Consider the following 20545-nt stretch of genomic DNA (forward strand, 5'->3'; position numbering starts at 1 on the left):
TTGAGTACCAGAGCGAAGATGTTGATCTATGGTCTCCCGTGTTTGAAGAGCCGTGGCCACACCACCGGTGAGGTTGTTCAATGCAAGACAACACCACAGGCAGGTCTTCCACATTGGCTAAAACTGGCATTGGGAGGTACCTAGGAACTCGAGCAACAATCATTAAAGGAAAACTACTATTCCAACATTGAGTTCAATGGAGGAGGCATTAGAGGCTATAAGGATGAACGGTGACATGACACATATAGGGGTAGGCTTAAATGTAATCAGGGAGGACATTAAGGAGGGAGGGACAAAGGCCATAACTACAGACCAGAGTTGTAAGGTGTTTCAATCAGTGGAATCATCAGGAGGAGAATTATCATGTTCATGTTCACTGTTTTCAATCAGTAGGAGTCAAATTTAAATTACTCAAAGACTCAAGCATACTTATGATAAATGGTGCCTGTGGTCCATATGTCATAACTGCCTCTTTAAGGTTTTTAATAGTTTTAAAATCTATTGGTTGATGGCATCTCCGTCCATCCTGGTCCTCAAATATGGGCAGGTTCCACAAACTCTGGGGTTCCCTGCATTCCAGGGCATCTAAATGCTTTGAAAGATCAGAGGATCCCCCCATGGTGGTGCAGAAGGCTGAATATCTAGCTTTCCCCTACCTTTTCCCCTTATTCTTCTTAAATTATCTGAGTAATTACTTTCTAAGTCACTACCACTCAATTCTTCCTCACCTTGTTCTCCTTGTTTCCTAAGGCTTCCACACTTTCAGTGACACTTTCCTGGATGCTAGGTTTAGATGAAGTTAAATATTCCCTAATTAATTGCCACATAGGAAACATTCTTTTAGAAAGAGGAGCCCCCTGTTTTTCTGTCGCTATTAAATTCTGTTTATGAAGATCCCATTGTGGTACATTAAGTAAGCCTTCCTTTATAAACCACGGGCTCACTGTTGCTAAGGTTTGAACATATGACTTTACAGTAGATTCTTTTACTGCTGTACCATTACTCATTAATAAATCTTTTATGACTTTGGTCATCTCATTCTTTGAGATTTCCGACCCCATTATGAACAGCTTTGCTTTCCCTCGCCCTACTCCTGTGAGGTTCCTCAGTTTACCCGCCATGCCGATGATGGAGGCGGACTGGGAACGAACAGCCTTTTTATTTTTCTCCTTCCTTCCTATTTTTCTCTTACTTTCCCTTGCCCTTAACCGCTCGGGCCAGAGACTCCCGCGAGGTTCCTCAGTACTTAACTCACCTTGCTGAAGTTCCCCGTAAGGGCCACCACTTGTCGTGGCCTGCAGCGACGACACCATGGGAAAGAATCGGAGGCGGACTGGGAATGACCAACTTCTTTATTCTACTTTCGAGGGATGCTTCCTTGCATGCTTCTCTTTGCAGGTCTTGAGGGTTGAAGTGCAGGGTGAAGTACCAGTCTCATGTTGGCGCCCGAGAAGCCTGGCGTTTCCACCTCTTCCTCCTCCGAGGCCTCACTCATCACGTTCTCAGGCGCAGCTGCTGGCTGCTCAGGGGCACCAGGCGCGTTCTCCGCCACAGGCCACAGCGTCCTGCTCCCCGGGGCAGCCCCATGGCGGGGGCGGGGAAGGGCCCAGCGGCCAGCTACAAAGGCCCCGCTGTGCTGCGACTGGCTCACCCACGCAGCTATTGCGGCTCCGCGCCGCCTCACCGCGAGGTTCCTGGGGCTGCTGTGCACGTCGGGCGAGGAGGCGCCGCTCGTGCGCGGCCTCCTACAGGTATGATGACAGCGTCTTACCCCCAGGAGAAAAGTTCAACCAGAGTGAGAATGGGATTGGGTGGGTGAACGTCCCAGCCTTCCAGTCTTTGATGGAATGTTTCTAAGGTACATTTGACACAGTCCCTCGACGGGTCCGATATTAGTTACCTGTGCTGTATAATAATTTCCGTAGTTTAAAATAACAAACTTTTCTTATTTCACAGTTCCTGTGAGTTAGGAGCCGGGGAACCAGTTGGCTGGGTGGTCTGGCCTCTCACAAGCCTCTCGTGAGGCTGCCATTAACATGTCAGCCAAGGCTGCCATCAACATGTCAGCCAAGGCTGCCATCGGCTGGAGCCTGGTTGGGTCTGGAAGATCCACTTCCCAGCTCACTCTCCTGTTGACAGGAGACTTCAACTGAGGAAAGCCTTGCCACATGGACCCCTTTGTAAGGCTTCCCACCATGTGGCTTCCCCAAAATGAATCATCTGAAAGAGAGAGACAGACCAGTGCCCCCCATGGAAGCCGTAGTCTTTTTTATGACTGCATCTCAGAAGTGACACACCATCACTTCTACTGTGTGCTCTTGGGTACACAGACCCACCCTGGTGCAGTACTGGAGGACGCTACATAGAGATGTGACTACACGGGGGACAGCTGGGAGGCTGCTTACCACAGGTCTCCCAGAGGGTTAGTCAGGTGTCTCAGTGAGAGAGCAACTGATTATGCATTCTGGTCTTGTCCTTTTCTACTTCAGTGTGTGGCTCTCCCCATTCCCTCATCTCTTCTTCCTGACACCCTCACCCCCATGACTTCCCTAAATCTCTGTCTGACTTGGATTCTCCTTGCAGGAAAAAACTCCAAATAAGAGAAATCCTGGCCCATTATGCAAACCATCAATCAGGATTTTCCTTGAGTTTTGTCAGTTGAAAAATCAATGACCACCTACGGCAAATATTCAAAGCTTTCCTTTGAAATATTGTAAAGCATGCACAAAAGTTGCAGTAATAATATAAAGAACTCCCATATACCTTTACCCATGTTCATTGATTTTTAATGTTTTACCACATTTTTTTCTAATTTAAATGTTTTCTGAACCATTCAAAAGTAGGTTGTATTTATCATGCCCCTTGTATTCATCAGGGTTCTTGAAAGAAACAGAACCACTTGGAAGTGTGTGTGTGTGTCTATCTGTTTGTATGTATGTACGAAGGTTTATTGTAAGGAATTCACTCATGTAATTATCGAGGATGCAGAGTCCAAAATCTGCAGCATGGGTGGCAGACTGCAAATCTAGGAGAGTTGATGGTGCAAAGGAGTGTGAAGGCTGATTACTGGAGAATTCCCTCTTGCTCAGGGAGGTGGGTCTTTTTGTTTTATTTGGACCTTCAGTTGATTGGACAAGACCCACCACATTATGGAGGGCAGTTGCTTACTCAAAGTTCACCAATTTAAATATGAATTCCATTCAAAAACATCAAGTTGACACATAAAATTAATCATTAAAAGTCTACTCTTGTCAAGTTGGCACCCACATGCACCTCATTAAGTCATAGTTTATCTCCAAATGAAGACAATGACAAGATCATATGTGTGCCTAAATTGATAAATTTATCCTGTGTAAAACCGAAGGTGCACTAACCCTATCCCTGGAAGAGGATGTCTGGATCTTGGATGGTGTGGTTTTTTTGTTTGTTTGTTTGTTTGTTTGTTTTCTCTTTGACATCCTGTGGCTTGAGTACTGTGACATAAAGTTAAAAATTCCTAAATCATATGACATAATGTCAATACATCTTATGTTACAAGGCAAGTGGGTAAGAAAGGAAGAAAACAAAGACATCATGTATATAAATATAAAATATGCACACTAGAAAACCTCTAAGAATAAAAATACACAAACATTCATAACAACACAAGGAGAAAATGCTCATGACAATTATAGTTCTTGCTTCCATAACTAATCCTGCGGCCATAGCTGATTTTTATAACCACCTGCTTAGCATAATCTGTACTCCCTTGGCCTTCACCAAACCCTTCAGTTAATTATGGTTATTTGAATGGTGGGGTGACCCGGACCTTCATTCCTGATGGGTCAGGGTCATTAAACCTACCTGAATTGGGTTGTGGTAGTTTACCATTGACTTAAAATTTTTAAATTTTTTAATTGACACATAGTAATTGTACCTATTTATGGGATACAGTGTGATATTTCAGCACATGTAAACATTGTATAATGATCAGGTCAAGGTAATTGGCATATCCAGCACTTCACACACCTATTGTTCCTTTGTGAGGGGACATTCAAAATCCTTTCTAGTAGCTATTTTGAAATATTCAATTAACTGTTGCCAACCAAAGTTACCCTACTGTCCTGTAGAACATTAAACATTATTCCTTCTGTCCATCTACATCCCTATACCCATTGTCCATTCTCTCCCCACACCCCTTCCCCTATACCCTTCCTGGACTGTGTTAACCACTATTCTATTCTCCACTTCTTTAACAGCAACTTTTTGTTTTCCACATAATAAGTGAGAATACATGATATTTGTCTTTCTGTGTCTACTTACTCTAGTTACAGCCATATTGTTGTAAATGATTGAATTTCATTCTTTTTATGGTTTATATTCCATCATTCATATAAATATATATAAAACATTTTCTTATCCACTTATGGGCAACTATGTTGATTATATATCGTAGCTATTGTGAACTATTCTGCAATAAACATGCTAATGCATGTCTCTTTTTTTCCTTCCTTCAGAATCTTCTTTATTCAATACCAAATGGATAAAATATAAGAATGACAATTTATTTTTTAATTATTTATTTATTTTTTAATTTTTTAAAGACTGCATTTTGATTCATTGTACACAAATGAGGTACATCATTTCATTTCTTTGGTTGTACACAATGTAGATCTAGACCATTTATGGATGTGGGGGAAAAGGCACACTTTTACATTGCTGGTGGAGTTGCAAATTGGTGCAGCCACTCTGGAAAGCAGTGTGGAGAATCCTCAGAAAACTTGGAATGGACTCACCTTTTAACCCAGTTATCCCACTCCTTGGTTTATACCCAAAGGATTTAAAATCAGCAGACTGCATGTGTCTTTTGAATACTGACTTCAGTTCATTAGGATATATACCCAGTAATGTGATGGATGGATCATTCTAATTTTTTCTGGAACCTCCATACTGTTTTCCCTAATAGATGTTCTAATTTACACTCCCACCAACAGTGTATGAGAATTCTCTTTTCTCTATATCCTCACCAGCATTTGTCATTTTTTGTCTTTTTGATTTAGCCATATTAATTGAGATGACAAAAAATCTCATTGTGGTTTTCATTAGCATTTTCCTGATATATTTGTGGTAATGATCATGTATCATACACTTACACTTGTAGGCTATTGGCATATTGTCTTCTCAGAAATATCTGTTCATGTCATTCACCCATTTTTTTAAAATCAGATTTTTTTTTCTGTTGAGTGTTCTTTATATATTTTAGATATCAATCCCTTCTCAGAGGAATAGCTTCAAAATATTTCCTCCCATTCTGTAGACTGTATCTTCATCCTGTTTTACTGTTTCCTTGGCTATACTGAAGCTTTTTGGTTTGATGTCACCCCATTTGTAAATTTTTGCTTTTGTTGCTTTAGGCCATTAGGATCATATCCAAAATATCTTTGCCCAGACCAATGTCCTGAAGCAATTTTCCCAGTTTCTTCTAGTAGTTTCATAGTTTTAGGTCCTACATTTATTGACATCAATCCATTTTGAGTTTATTTGTGTATATGATGAGAGATAAGGGTCTGGCTTCTTTCTTCTGCATATGGATACCCAGTTTTCCCAGCACCATTTATAGAAGAGACTTTCTTTCTCTGGTATATGTTCTTGTTGTCTTCATTGAAAATCAGTTGGCCGTAAATATGTGGATTTATTTCTATATTCTGCATTCTGTTCTATTGGTATATGTGTCAGTTTTTAAGCCAGTATCATACTGTTTTGTTTTTCTATCGATTTTTAATACATTTTTGCTCAAGATTGTTTTGGCTATTCAGTTCTTTGAGGTTTCATACAAATTTGGGGAGCATTTTTTTCTTTGAAGAATGTTATTATTTTGGTAGAAATTGCATTGAATCTGGAGATTGCTTTGAGTAATTAACAATATTAATTCTTCCAATACATGAACATGAAATGTCTTTCCAATTTTTTGTGCCTTCTTCAATTTCTTTCACCGGTTTGTATTTCTTAACAGATATTCATTTTCATAGTTAAATTTATTCCTAGGTAATTTTTATAGCTGTTGTGAATAAAATTTCTTTCTTGATTTCTTCCTCAGAAATTTCCTTATTTATGTTTAAGAAAACTACTGAATTTTGCACATTAATTTTGTATCCTGCAACCTTATTGAATCTGTTTATCAATTCTAACAATTTTTTTGTTGATTATATAAAAGCATACCATCTGCAAACAGGGATAATTAGACCACCTCCTTTCCTATATGAATTTCCTTTCCCTCCCTCCCTCCCTCCCTCCCTTTCTTTCTTTCTTTCTTTCTTTCTTTCTTTCTTTCTTTCTACCTTCCTTTCTTTTTCTTTCTTTCTTTTCTTTCTTTCTCTTGCTTTATTGCTCTAATCATTCAATCAATAATGAATAAGAGTGGTGAAAGTGGAATTCTTGTATTATTCCTGAACTTAGAGGAAAAAAATTCAGCTTTTCCCCATTCAATATAATTTAGGATGAAAAAAAAAAAAAGGATGTGAGTTTGACATATATGTCTCTTCTTGTGTTGCGGGACATTCCTTCTATACCTAATTTTTTGACAGTTTGGTTATTGTAGTCCTTCCGTGGCAACATGTTATCTTGTTTGTGCATTCTTGTGTCCCTTTATTGCTGTTTGTCCATATGACAGGAAAGTTGTCTCTACCAATATTATAGAGTGTAGCTTCTATAGCTCTTATCAACAGTAGCAATATCTGCAGGTGCCTCAGTGGCCTAGACCATAGGGGTTATGCACTGTCATCTGGGATCCAGCTCTCTTAGGTGAAGCAGGTTTTCCAGTAGCTGTGCACATGGTGCACCTGGCATCCATCAATCTTTGAGGGTCATGTTGGGTCAGGGGCACCACAGGGGAATCAGATGGATGAGAAACAGTGTGCTCAATAGTGGAGTTGGGTACATATCAGTGTCCAACAGCTATAAGGGTGACTTCATAGGATCTTGGGGGACCAACCTGCTGAGGACAGACTGCTTCCCATGGCTGAGGATGGATGGGCAGGAGAGGCTGTCCATCTACTTCTCAGGGCCCAAATCACTGAGGGAAGGATGCTTTATTGCTTCCCAGGGTCATGGGTGGATGGGTGGGGTAGAGCTGTCCATCTGCTTACCAAGTCTTCTGTGGGCTGAACCACTCAAGACAGGCTGCCCAGCTACTTGCCAAGAATGAGGGTGGGTGGGTGGGGCCATCTGGAGGTAGCAGAAAGGTAGGTAGAGCTGTCTCATAATTTCCTGGGGGCCTCAACAAGCTAATCCATGCTGGAAGGGCTTCCCAGTTGCTTCCTGTGGTTATGGAGGTGAAAGTAAGCAGGGCTACTTGGCTGTTTCACAATAGATTGGTAGAGTTGCTGGGCACAGCAGCCTGGATACTTTACAGTATTCCAATGTAGGTGGGGATCTTAAGATGGCACCGTACATAATCATGGACTAAAGCATACAAAATTAACCTTTTCTCTATAAGTTGGTTATCTCAGATATTTTCTTATAGAGATGAAAAGCTGATCAACACAATTCTACCAAAGCTACTATCTGTGGACTTACAGAATGCCTTATTCCCTCCATCAAGGACAAGGCATATTAGTCAAGGCAAAGATTGATAGAAAAGGTAGGGTCTTTTGGCTGGATTGGAGACCTAACACTAATTGTAGATAAAATGGCCAGGGGACAGATGCTTGTTTTGGTAGCCCTTGATGCAGGATCCCAGGCAGTGTGATTCTGAAAATTATTGGTAGTCTTAATAGACCTAAAGTTAGATTGGGAGGATACAGAGATGCAATAATTGATGAGATTAAGATGAAAGTTTAGATGAAAATTGGAACTTTTGAACAGATATTATGTGAAGTGGTCATGTCTCCTTTACTGGAATGTATTTTTGGCATGGATATTATGTCCAGCTGAGGATTCTTCCCCTACAAACATTGAAAACAGAAATCATGTTAGTCTGTCCTCAAGCCAGACTTGACTGGACATGCTGAAAAGAGAACACTTGAAATGCTTGGACCTACACAGTTTGGTTACTTTAGAATGACATAGACACCTGCTGGGGAAAAAGGAATTGTCATTTTAATCAATGGCATGCTATGGGCTAGAGTACTGGTATTAATGAAGTCTCTATGTAGTAGCCCTCTATGACCTGTGGAAAAGGTGGCTTTTTCACATGGAGACTAATAGCAGACTACCAAGACTTAAATAAACTTGCACTGATCATAGCCTCAGCAGTCCCAGTCATTGTTTCAACAAGGTAAAAAATTCAACAGGCTAAGAAAATGGGTCTCAGTGTTTGATCTTATAAACACTTGGAGGAACTTTAGGTACAAGGAAATGAGAGGGAGGGGGAATGAAAAATGGTGGAATGAGACAGACATCATTACCCTATACACATGTATGATTACACGAATGGTATGAATCTACATCGTGTACAACCATAGAAACAAAAAGCTCTAACCCATTTGTGTACAAGGAATCAAAATGCAGCCTGGGGGGATCCAAGATGGCAGACTAGAGGGTCACTGCATTTCCCATCGCTCCAGAAATCAGGATTCAAGAAGGGGAGGCATTGAGAGACTCGGACCAATAAAGAGCCGCGGGGTGAGTCTCTCCCACCGGGTTAAGCTCGGCCCGGGCGGCAGGCCTGGACAGGGGCAACTTCTCGGAGCAGGGCAGGGCAGCGAGAGTCTTCCCCAAACAGCCCTGCTCCCTCCGGCGGCAGGCTTGATCCACAGCCAGCTTCTTGGAGCAGGTCTGCCCAGTAAGAGCTTTCCCACACAGAGCCAACCCCAAGCCCTGAACCCAGCGGTGGGCCCTGGCCTGCAGGCAGCTTCTGGGACCAAGGCAGGACAGGGAGAGGCTTTCCCCTAGCAGCCCGGCTCCCTCAGGTGGGGGCGGGCCCTGTCTATAGCCAGCTTCTAGGAGCCGGCTGCCCAGTGAGAGGATTTCCAAGCAGAACCAGCCCCCAGCCCTGGAGCCAGTAGCGGGCTAGGGCTTTTCTTCGGAAGCACTGCATTATCAAGTTCCTCCAAGACTTCAGGCTACTGAAGGCTGGGAGGTGATATACTGGAAATCTACAGGGACACTATAAGCCAATAGAGGAAATCTGCAATATCTCAGAGTCCCACTGACATCTGACCAATATGAGAAAACAAGGGAAGAAAATGGCCCAAACAAACCTAGATACTATATCAATAAAACCCAATGACAGCACAACAGAAGAAATGTCAGAAAGGGAGTTCAGAATGTACACAATTAAAACAATCAGGGAAGCAAACGAGGAGATGAAAGAGCAAATGCAGGCATTGAAGGAGGAGATGAAAGAGCAAATGCAGGCATTAAATGATCGCACCAATCAACAGTTAAAAGAGCAAATACAGGAAACAAAAGATCATTTCAATAAAGAGTTAGAGATACTGAAAAAAACAAACAAACAGAAATCCTTGAAATGAGGGAAACAATAAACCAAGTTAAAAACTCCATAGAAAGCATAACCAATGGGACAGATCACCTGGAAGACAGAACTTCAGACATTGAAGACAAAATATTTAATCTTGAAAACAAAATTGACCAAACAGAGAAGATGGTAAGAAATCATCAACAGAATCTACAAGAATTATGGGATATCATGAAAAGGTCAAATTTAAGAAGTATTGGGATTGAGGAAGGCTAAGAGAAACAAACCAAAGTAATGAACAATCTATTCAATGAAATAATATCAGAAAATTTCCCGAATCTGAAGAATGAAATGGAAAACCAGGTACAAGAGGCTTATAGGACTCGAAATAAACAAAATTACAACAGACCCACAACAAGGCACATTATAATGAAAATACCTAACATACAAAATAAAGACAGAATTTTAAAGGCTGCAAGAGAAAAGAATCAAATTACATTCAATAAGAATATCAGCAGATTTTTCAATCCAGACCCTAAAAGCTAGAAGGGCCTGGAACAACATTTACCAAGCCCTGAAAGAAAACGGATGCCAACCAAGAATCTTACACCCAGCAAAACTTACTTTCAGATTTGATGACGAAATAAAATCCTTCCATGATAAACAAAAGCTAAAAGAATTTACAAAAAGAAAGCCGGCATTACAGAACATTCTCAGCAAAATATTCCATGAGGAAGAGATGAAAAACAATGATGCAAATCAGCAATGGGAGGAACTACCCTAAAGGAATAGCCAAATAAAGGAGAAACCAAATCATGTCAAAAAACAAAAATGAGTCAAATGACTGGGAATACAAATCATATCACAATAATAACCCTGAATGTTAATGGCCTGAACTCATCAATCAAAAGACATAGACTGGCAGATTGGATTAAAAAGAAAAATCCAACAATATGCTGCCTGCAAGAGACTCATCTCATAGAAAGAGATACCCACAGACTAAAGGTGAAAGGATGGGAAAAAACATACCATGCACACAGACACAGCAAAAAAGCTGAATATCCATCTTCATTTCAGATAATGTGAGCTTCAAGTCAAAACTACTCAGAAGGGATAAAGAAGGACATTTCCTACTGCTTAAGGGAAGCATAAATCAGCAAGACATAACTATCATAAATATCTATGCCCTGAACATTGGCTCATCCATGTACGTCAAACAAATCCTTCTCAATTCCAGAAATCAAATAGACCACAACACAATAATACTAGGCGATTTTAACACACCTCTCTCACCACTGGATAGATCTTCCAAACAAAAATTGAATAAAGAAACCATAGATCTCAATAACACAATCAACAATTTGGACTTAATGGACATATATAGAATATACCATCCAACAAAGAACGAATACAGTTTCTTCTCAGCAGCACATGGATCCTTCTCTAAAATAGACCATATTTTATGCCACAAAGCTACTGTTAGCAAATACAAGAAGATAGAGATATTACCTTGTATTCTATCAGATCATAATGGATTGAAATTAGAAATAAATGACAGAATAAAAAAACAGAAACTTCTCCAATACCTGGAGATTAAATAATATGCTATTATATGATGAATGGATAACAGAAGGCATCAGGAGGAAATAAAAAAATTCTTAGAAGTAAACGAGAACAAAGACACATCATATCAAAATCTCTGGGACACTATGAAAGCAGTACTTAGAGGAAGATTTATTTCATGGAGCACATTCAACAAAAGAAGTAAAAATCAACAAATAAATGACTTAACACTACAGCTCAAAGCCCTAGGAAAAGAAAAGCAGACCAACACCAAAAGTAGTAGAAGACAGGAAATAGTTAAATCAGAGCTGAAATCAACAAAATTGAAACAAAAGAAACAATCAAAAAAATCAACAAAATAAATAGTTGATTCTTTGAAAAAATAAACAAAATTGATAAACCCTTAGCCATACTAACAAAGAGAGAGAGAAAACTCAAATTACTAAAATTCGGAATGAACAAGGAAATATCACTACAGACACAAGTGAAATACAAAGCATAATTAGAAGCTATTTTGAAAATCTATACTCCAACAAAACAGAAAACCTTGAAGACATCAACAAGTTTCTAGAGACATATGAATTACCTAAACTGAATCAGGAGGACATACACAACTTAAATAAATCGATTTCAAGCAATGAAATAGAAGAGGTCATCAAAAGCCTACCAACAAAGAAAAGTCCGGGACCAGATGGGTTCTCAGTCGAGTTGTACAAAACTTTTAAAGAAGAGCTCATTCCAATACTCCTCAAAGTATTCCATGAAATAAATAGAAGAGGAAGGAATCCTCCCAAACTCGTTCTATGAAGCCAATATCACCCTGATACCTAAACCAGACAGAGACACATTGAGGAAAGGAAATTTCAGACCAATATCCTTAATGAACATCGACACAAAAATTCTCAACAAAATTTTAGCAAATCGCATACAAAAATATATTAAAAAGATAGTGCACCACGATCAAGTGGGTTTTATCCCAGGGATGCAAGGTTGGTTCAACATCTGGAAATCAATAAATGTCATTCACCATATCAACAGACTTAAAGTTAAGAATCACATGATTATTTCAATAGATGTAGAAAAAGCATTCGATAAAATACAGCATCACTTCATGCTCAAAACACTAGAAAAAATAGGGATAGTAGGAACATTCCTTAACATTGCAAAGGCCATCTACGCTAAGTCCGTGGCCAATATCATTCTAAATGGTGAAAAACTGAAAGCATTCCCCCTAAAAACTGGAACAAGGCAGGGATGCCCTCTTTCACCACTTCCATTCAACATCGTCCTTGGAACTCCAGCCAGAGCAATTAGACAAACCAAAGAAATTAAAGGGATACGAATAGGAAAAGAACTCAAACTATCCCTGTTCGCTGATGACATGATTATATATTTAGAGGAACCCGGAAATTCCACCAGAAAACTTTTAGAACTCATAAGTGAATTCAGTAAAGTAGCAGGTTACAAGATCAATGCTCATAAATCCAATGCATTTTTATACATAAGTGATGAATCTTCAGAAAGAGAAGTTAGGAAAACTACCCCATTCACAATAGCATTGAAAAAAATAAAATACTTGGGAGTTAATCTCACAAAAGAGGTGAAAGACCTCTACAACAAGAACTACAGAACACTAAAGAAAGAAATTAAAGAAAACCTTAGAAGATGGAAAGATCTCCCATGTTCTTGGATAGGCAGAACTAATATTGTCAAAATGGCCATTCTACCAAAAGTGCTATACAGATTCAATGCAATTCCAATTAAAATCCCAATGATGTACCTTACAGAAATAGAGCAAGCAGTCATGAAATTCATCTGAAAGAATAAGAAACCCAAAATAGCTAAAGCAATCCTTAGCAGGAAGAGTGAGCAGGGGGTATCGCAATACCAGACCTTCAACTATACTACAAAGCAATAGTAACAAAAACGGCATGGTATTGGTACCAAAATAGACATGTAGATCAATGGTACAGAATAGAGGACATGGACACAAACCCATATAAATACAATTTTCTCATATTACACAAAGGCGCCAAAAATATGCAATGGAGAAAAGATAGCCTCTTCAACAAATGGTGCTGGGAAAACTGGAAATCCATATGCAATAGAATGAAATTAAACCCCTATCTCTCACCCTGCACAAAAATCAACTCAAAATGGATCAAGGACCTCAGAATCAGAACAGAGACCCGTCATCTTATAGAAGAAAAAGTAGGTCCAAATCTTCAACATGTCAGCTTAGGATCAGACTTCCTTAACAGGACTCCCATTGCACAAGAAATAAAAGCAAGAATCAACAACTGGGATAGATTAAAACTAAATAGCTTTCTCTCAGCAAAGGAAACTATCAGTAATGTGAAGAGAGAGCCTACAGAGTGGGAGAATATCTTTGCCACTCATACTTCAGATAGAACACTAATTTCCAGAATACATAAAGAACTCAAAAAACTCTACACCAAGAATACAAATAATCCAATCAACAAATGGGCTAAGGAAATGAACAGAATCTTTGCAGAAGAAGATGTACAAGCAATCAACAGATATATGAAAAAATGTTCAACATCTCTAGTAATAAGAGAAATGCAAATCAAAACTATCCTAAGATTTCATCTCACCCCAATTAGAATGGCGATTATCAAGAACACAAGCAACAATAGGTGTTGGCAAGGATGTGGGGAAAACGGTACACTCATACATTGCTGGTGGGGTTGCAAATTAGTGCAACCACTCTGGAAAGCAGTACGGAGATTCCTCAGACAGCTTGGAATGGAACCACCATTTGTCCCAGCTTCCCACTCCTCGGCCTATACCCAAAGGACTTAAAATCAGCATACTACAGAGCTACAGCCACATCAATGTTCATAGCTGCTCAATTCACAATAGCCAGACTGTGGAACCAACCTAGATGCCCTTCGATTGATGAATGGATAAAGAAACTGTGGTGTATATATATATATATATATATATATATATATATATACATATATATATATATATATATATACAATGGAATATTACTCAGCCATAAAGAATGATAAAATTATGGCATTTTCAGGCAAATGGATGAAATTGGAGACTATCATGCTAATTGAGATGAGCCAATCTCAAAAAACCAAAGGACGAATGATCTCGCTGATAAGCAGATGATGACACATAATGGGGGGTGGGAGGGGTTAGTGTTAGGGTTAGGGTTAGGTTTAGGTTTAGGGTTAGGGAGGGTAGCAAGAATGGAGGAAGAAGGACTGTATAGAGGGAAAAGAGGGGTGGGAGGGGTGGGGGGGAAGGGGAAAAAATAACAGAATGAATCAAACAACATTACCCTATGTAAATTTATGATTACACAAATGGTATGCCTTTACGCCATGTACAAACAGAGAAACAACATGTATCCCATTTGTTTACAATAAAAAATATAAAAATAAAATAAAATAAAGGTCCATCAACAACTAAAACAAACTTTAAAAAAATGCAGCCTGTAAAATATTTTAAAATAAATAAATAATTTTAATAAATAAATAAATCTTGCGAAGAGCCAAGCTCAGTTTGCATTCAGGTGGGAAGGATCCCAATTTATATTTGCTGTTCTTCCCCTGATTATCTTGAACTTACTAGTTCACTGTCATAATTTGGGTAAGAGGGATCTGCACTTCATGCAGGTCTCAGTGTAATAGTACATTATATTGATGACATTAATACAATATCAAAAAATGAAGTTTAAGCTAGGACTGATTTGAATGCAGTGGTGATTCACATAACTGACTAAGGCTGGTTAATAACTCCAACAAAGACCCAAGAATCTGCCAGGTGAAATTCCTGGGAATAGTTTGGGCTTTAGCTACCTAGGACATTCTATAAGCAACTAAAACTAGCTGTTATTACCTACCCTTAGAACCAAATAAGATGACAAGCATTTGGTTGGTTTATTTGAATTTTGGAGAATGCATCTTCCACATCTAGAAATATTTCTGGCTCCAATCTATAAGGTCATAGGAAAGAAAGCCACATTTGAGTGGAGAGATGAACAAAAGCAAGCCAAGTCTGAATTCTGAAACCAGTAATACTCTCAGGGCCTTTGGGCCTATATGATCCCCTCTCAGATGATTTTGGAAACGTCTGTCACTCACTCATGCCAATGGATCCTATGACAGAAGACCATGAGCACCTCTCAGTGGCCACCATTGGGATTTGAGACCAGTAAATTTCCAGATATGGCTGCCATTTCACATCATTTGAGAAACAATTACTAACTTGCAATTGAGCATTGAGACTGTCTCAGTGACTAGAAGAGAAAATAATCATGAAACCTGAGATACCCATAATTTCTTGGGTTAAGTCAGTAAAACATTCTAATAATAAATGGCAGTGCCTATGAGAATTACATAATAAAATGCAAGTGGTTTATACAGGAACATGCCACCAGGAGAATGCACAGTGGGATCCACTATAGCAAGGAGCAAGTAACCTCTTTTCCTGTAGGACTGTTTTTGGAATCACCCATCTATTTCCATGTGGATGGTGAATTACAAAAAGCTCTCAATCAACTAGCAAAGATCTGCTTGATTTACAGATCAAACTTTTATTGAGCTTCCTTGAGGTGGGTGCCTGGGTCCATGAAATGAGTAGATGTAGGGGACAGCAATGGTGTAGAGATGGACTGAATCCAAATCTATTTCTCTTGCACCCTCTGAGGCACACAATGCCACCAACAAGAATCGTTCTGTCTGCCAGGAGGAGAGACAGAGACTGAAAATGGCTATGGGGAGCATATTCTGGGGAAAGGCCCTGCACATACATAGCAAGTAGATTAAATTAAACCAATGCTGGTGGCCCCAAGGGGATATATATGGGTCCTGACAGAAATAAACACTTCTGACTGGGGTTTGCATACTCAGTGGTAGAGAGTGTCAGAATTGAGTTGCATGTTGGGTACCCAGTCAGTGTCCACAAGAATTGGAGAACTGCTTGGTGTGAGAAAACAGCTCATACACCTGGTGACCAGAAGTGAAGTGATATGATTATTAAGTGAGAGTACAGAGAAACACAATTTGTTTTTTTTTCTGTACATGTTTTTGTAAGGATTAAGTGAGAAAGTGAATGTAAGGACCTGGGATATAGAAAGTAGTCAATGAATATTAGCCTTTTATTCATTTAATCTTTCAACAAGTATTTGTTGAGAAACATTTTGCTATTGTTCTGATTATCTGTCTTTGATGACTGATAGTCACTCCTACAAAATAAGCACTGTTAATAGTAATTAAAATTGTAATACATAGACATAGATGAAATAAAACAATATATATGCTTGGTTTCAAAATAATTTTCAGGGTGTTTTAGGCAGCTTTTCCATCATGGTGACCAAAATGCCCAATAAGAACAACTTGGAGGAGGAAAAGTTTATTTGAGGCTCATGGTTTCAAAGATCTCAGTCCAGGGCTGGGGATATAGCTCAGATGGTTGAGTGCTTGCCTCACAAGCACAAGGCCCTGGGTTCAAATCCCCAGCACTGCAAAATAAATAAATAAATAAGTAAAGATCTCAGTCCATTGATGGTCTATTCCATTGCTCTGAACCCAAGACGAGGCAGAACATCAAAGGGAAAGGGCCCAGTGGAGAAGAACTTAAAGTTCTTGGTGGGGTTAGGAAGGGTGGAGGGGCTACAGGGAAGAACAACCCTTCTAGAGCATTCCCCAGTGACCCACCTCCTCTAGTCATGCTCCACCTGCATACAGTTACCATTCAGTTAGTCCATTCAAACTATGGTGAAATATTTAGGTCATAACTCTCATAATTTAACATCCCACCTCTGTGTATTCTTTCATTAACAGGAGCTTATGAAGACACCTCATATGTAAACCATATCACTCCACCCATTGCCCCCAAAAGCTCACGTCCATCTCACAATGCAAAATGCTTTTAGTTTATTTTCAAGTGTCCCATAGTGGGTCTGCAGTTGTGGCTCAGTGATAGAGTGCTTGCCTCACAGATGTGAGGTACTGAATTTGATCCTCAATACCACATTCATATAAATAATTAAAATAAAGTTATCATGTCCATCTACAGCTAAAATTATTTTTTTTTAATTTCCATAGTCTTAATAGTTTAAGCATTGCCCAAAAGTCCAATTCTAAAGTCTCATCTGAAACTCAAGGCAAACTCTTTACTGTAAGCCTCTGTAAAAATCAAAAACAAGTCATAAATATGCAATATACAGTGTGAGAGTAAACATTTCCTTTCCAAAAGGAAGGAATAGGGGCATAGAAAGAAGGGAACGAAAGCAAGACAAAAACCCAGATAGGCAAACAGGTCCTGTAACTTCACAGACAGTATCTGTGATAAATGATTGTGAGATGAGCTCTATAAAGAACTTGGGCAGCACACCCCTTTGACCTTGTGCACATGGGCTCTCTTCTAGCCTGGCTATATACATAGCCAACAGTTTTTCTGAGCAGACAGTTCATGTTACTGGCATCTCTTAGTTCCTAGGATCTCCATTACAGCTTTGAAATCACCTTTATAGCTTCATGTATCACAGTCTCTGGGGCAGCCTGCAGAGACTTTGACCCTTCTACAATTGGCTTGGCCTCTCAGGCCTTCCTTTGAAATCTTCAGTGTAAGCTTCCATGTCCCCTAATTCTAGCATTCTGCATTCCTGCAGAACCAGTGCCACATGGATGATGCCAAGGTCTGCTGCCAACTCACACAATAGCTGGGTCCCCTGGAATCATGACAGTACAGCCTCTAAGTGTATGGCTCAGAATGGTGAAACAACATCCTAGGGCTCCCTGTGTGAGCATGGTATCCCAATAAACTCTTTTCAAAGGAATTTTCTCTTCTGTACCCTGAAGCCTGTAGTGGTGTGTTTTGCAAATTCCTGAGATGCCCTTAAGGTATCTGTTCAATGTATTTATGATCTCTTTAGGGGCCATAATCTCTTCAACAAGCTCTCCTTCATTGGCCCTAACTGTACAAGCATTTTTGGGGGGCCAAACTGCAAATTTTTAAGATTCTTTAGCTCTGCTTTCTCTTCTCAATTCTCACAGTAAATCTGGCTAAAAGCTACCAGCAATATCCATGACTGAATGCTGGGCTGCCTTGAAATTTCCTCCACAAGATTAATTGGTTCACTATTTTAAAACTCAGCCTCACAGAAAGTCTCAGAACATGGGCCAAATTCTTTGCCAGAATATAAAAAGAGTGGCCTCTAGTTCAATTCTGAAAAAAGTACTCATTTCCCTCTGAAACCTGTGAGCACAGTTAACATTCCTATTGACATTCTGATCTTCTGCACTCCCACCAAAATCACCCCATCAAGCTCCCCTTGCAACATCTTGTAGTTTTTCCAACTCGAATCTCTAAATTTTTCAAAATTCCTCTTGCAAACCAGTTCCAAAGTACTCTGAGTCACATAATCAGGTTAGACACAGCAATGATCCCACTTCTCAGGAACAATTTCTGTTTTGGTCAGTTTTCCTGTCACTGTGACCAAAATATCTGACAAGAACTTGAAGGAGAAAAAGTTTATTTGGGACTTGCAGTTTCAGAGGTCTCAGTCCATAGATGACCAATTCCAATGCTCTTGGCCCAAGGTGAAGCAGTAAATTTGGGGGAAGGGCACAGTGGAAGAAAGCTGCCCAGCTCTTCATGGGATCAGGAGGCAGAGAGAGATGGAGAGGGAAGGGGCTGCAGAGAAAATGAACTCTTGCAGGCCATGCCCCAGTGACCTACTTCCTCCAGCCATACCACACCTACCTATAGTACCATCAGTCAGTCCATCCAAACTAGGAGGAACTACAGATCTCATAATCTAATCATTTCACATCTGAATATTCCCACACTAACAGGAACTTTTGTGGGACACCTCACATCTAAATCATAACACATTGAGAATGGACAGAGGATAGTTGAAATTAGCTTGTTGAAGCTGAGTGATGGGTATACGATGGCACATATTATCCGTCATTTGTCTACATTATCAATGCCCCATAATATGAAGTTTAGAAAAAAAATATCAAGACACACATACCAAATTAACTATTCTCAAATGCCTGGTTAATGCATTACTCCCTCACAGGTCATCTAATTGTACCTTCAACATTAATTTAACAGCCCTTTTTTCACATTGTTTTTAATACTGAGGCCTGACACAAATAGTTTGTCTAGGTATTTAGCCATTTGGATATGCCTGGATAGTAAATAATAATTTATATTTTGCTCATTCTATTACATATGCATTCATAAAGCTACATTTACATAATGTGACTCTTAAATGTACTAATCAACTCAAATCCAAATTCATGGGAACTCAAAAATTTTGAATACAATAGAGCCACTGTATTTATTTTGAATAAAATGGAGTTTAAATTTATATTCTGAATGGCTGTATTCAGAGAGTTAAATAGCAAAAAAAAAATCTTGATTTATTATTTTATTCTATTACTCTGATAAGTAGAAACTCATAAATAGAGGAGTTGCAAAGTTGAATAATTTTCAAGTTAGAGAACTTGGAACATTTCTTAGCAGCCTTCTGGAATTCAGTTTTAAAATGACTTTTCAGATGAATGGGGACATTTTTTCCATGCCTCTTGCCTCCTCCAAAATCATCTTGTTCCATTATCTTCTCTTCTAGTTGTATTCTCTCTCTCTCTCTCTCTCTCTCTCTCTCTCTCCCCTTTTCTGCATTTTGTGGATCAAATATTCTTTATCTTTTTAAAAAATATTTTTTAGTTGTAGATGGACACACTATCTTTATTTCTTTTTATGTGGTGCTGAGGATCGAACCCAGTGCTTCACACATGCAAGGCAAGTACTCTACCACTGAGCTGCAGTCCCCGCCCTCTTTATCTTGATATACAACAAAACTCTTGCCATGCACAAAACCTCCTGCTGATGTAAAACAAGACCACAGGCTCTAGGTGGTCCATGTGGACAGAGAAATCAGAGCCTACAAATGTGGACTCCAAAAGGCATGGTCCAAGTACAGAGGCCATGAATTATGGCAGTAATTTGCCTGCCAGCTGCTTTTCATGTGGCCATCTCTGGGCACTGTATTCCAGAATATATGATAGCAAAAACATATTTAATAATGTTAGATGAGTCTCCCAAGTCATCGTGAACAGGTCAGCAAGAAAATAATAAAATAGTGAATTGCAGAGAGAAATTAACTATCAGTAAAGAATTCATTTGATCCTAAGTCCAGCATCAACTCTGGTCTATTCCTTCACTATCCTTCTGCTCCTTCATGGACAACTCTGCCTGTTCTTCTGACAGAAAGAGCTGCAGGTCTCACTTCATTCTTTTACCACAAGTCCACAGTTTTAGAACACTTAAGTTAGAAAACTGAAAAGCAATTGATTATAAATGGACCTTTGACTGCTGACCACATCCTGGAAAAAGGGAATTTGGATATTTCGCATTTCTGTCCTTATGTATTCGAACACTTTTGAGGACTCAGTGGAAACAAACCCAGCTTACCTTTATGGTTTCTTGGTGGTTACTAAGAGGTGATTGTCTGAGTCACTGCTGTGGTTCCGCATTTCAGTTCTTACTACTACTTTCTCACAAGTTATTAACTTAATTCTCCCTCTC

Source organism: Sciurus carolinensis, chromosome 10 (genome assembly GCF_902686445.1).
Source record: "Sciurus carolinensis chromosome 10, mSciCar1.2, whole genome shotgun sequence".
NCBI classification, from domain to species: domain Eukaryota; kingdom Metazoa; phylum Chordata; class Mammalia; order Rodentia; family Sciuridae; genus Sciurus; species Sciurus carolinensis.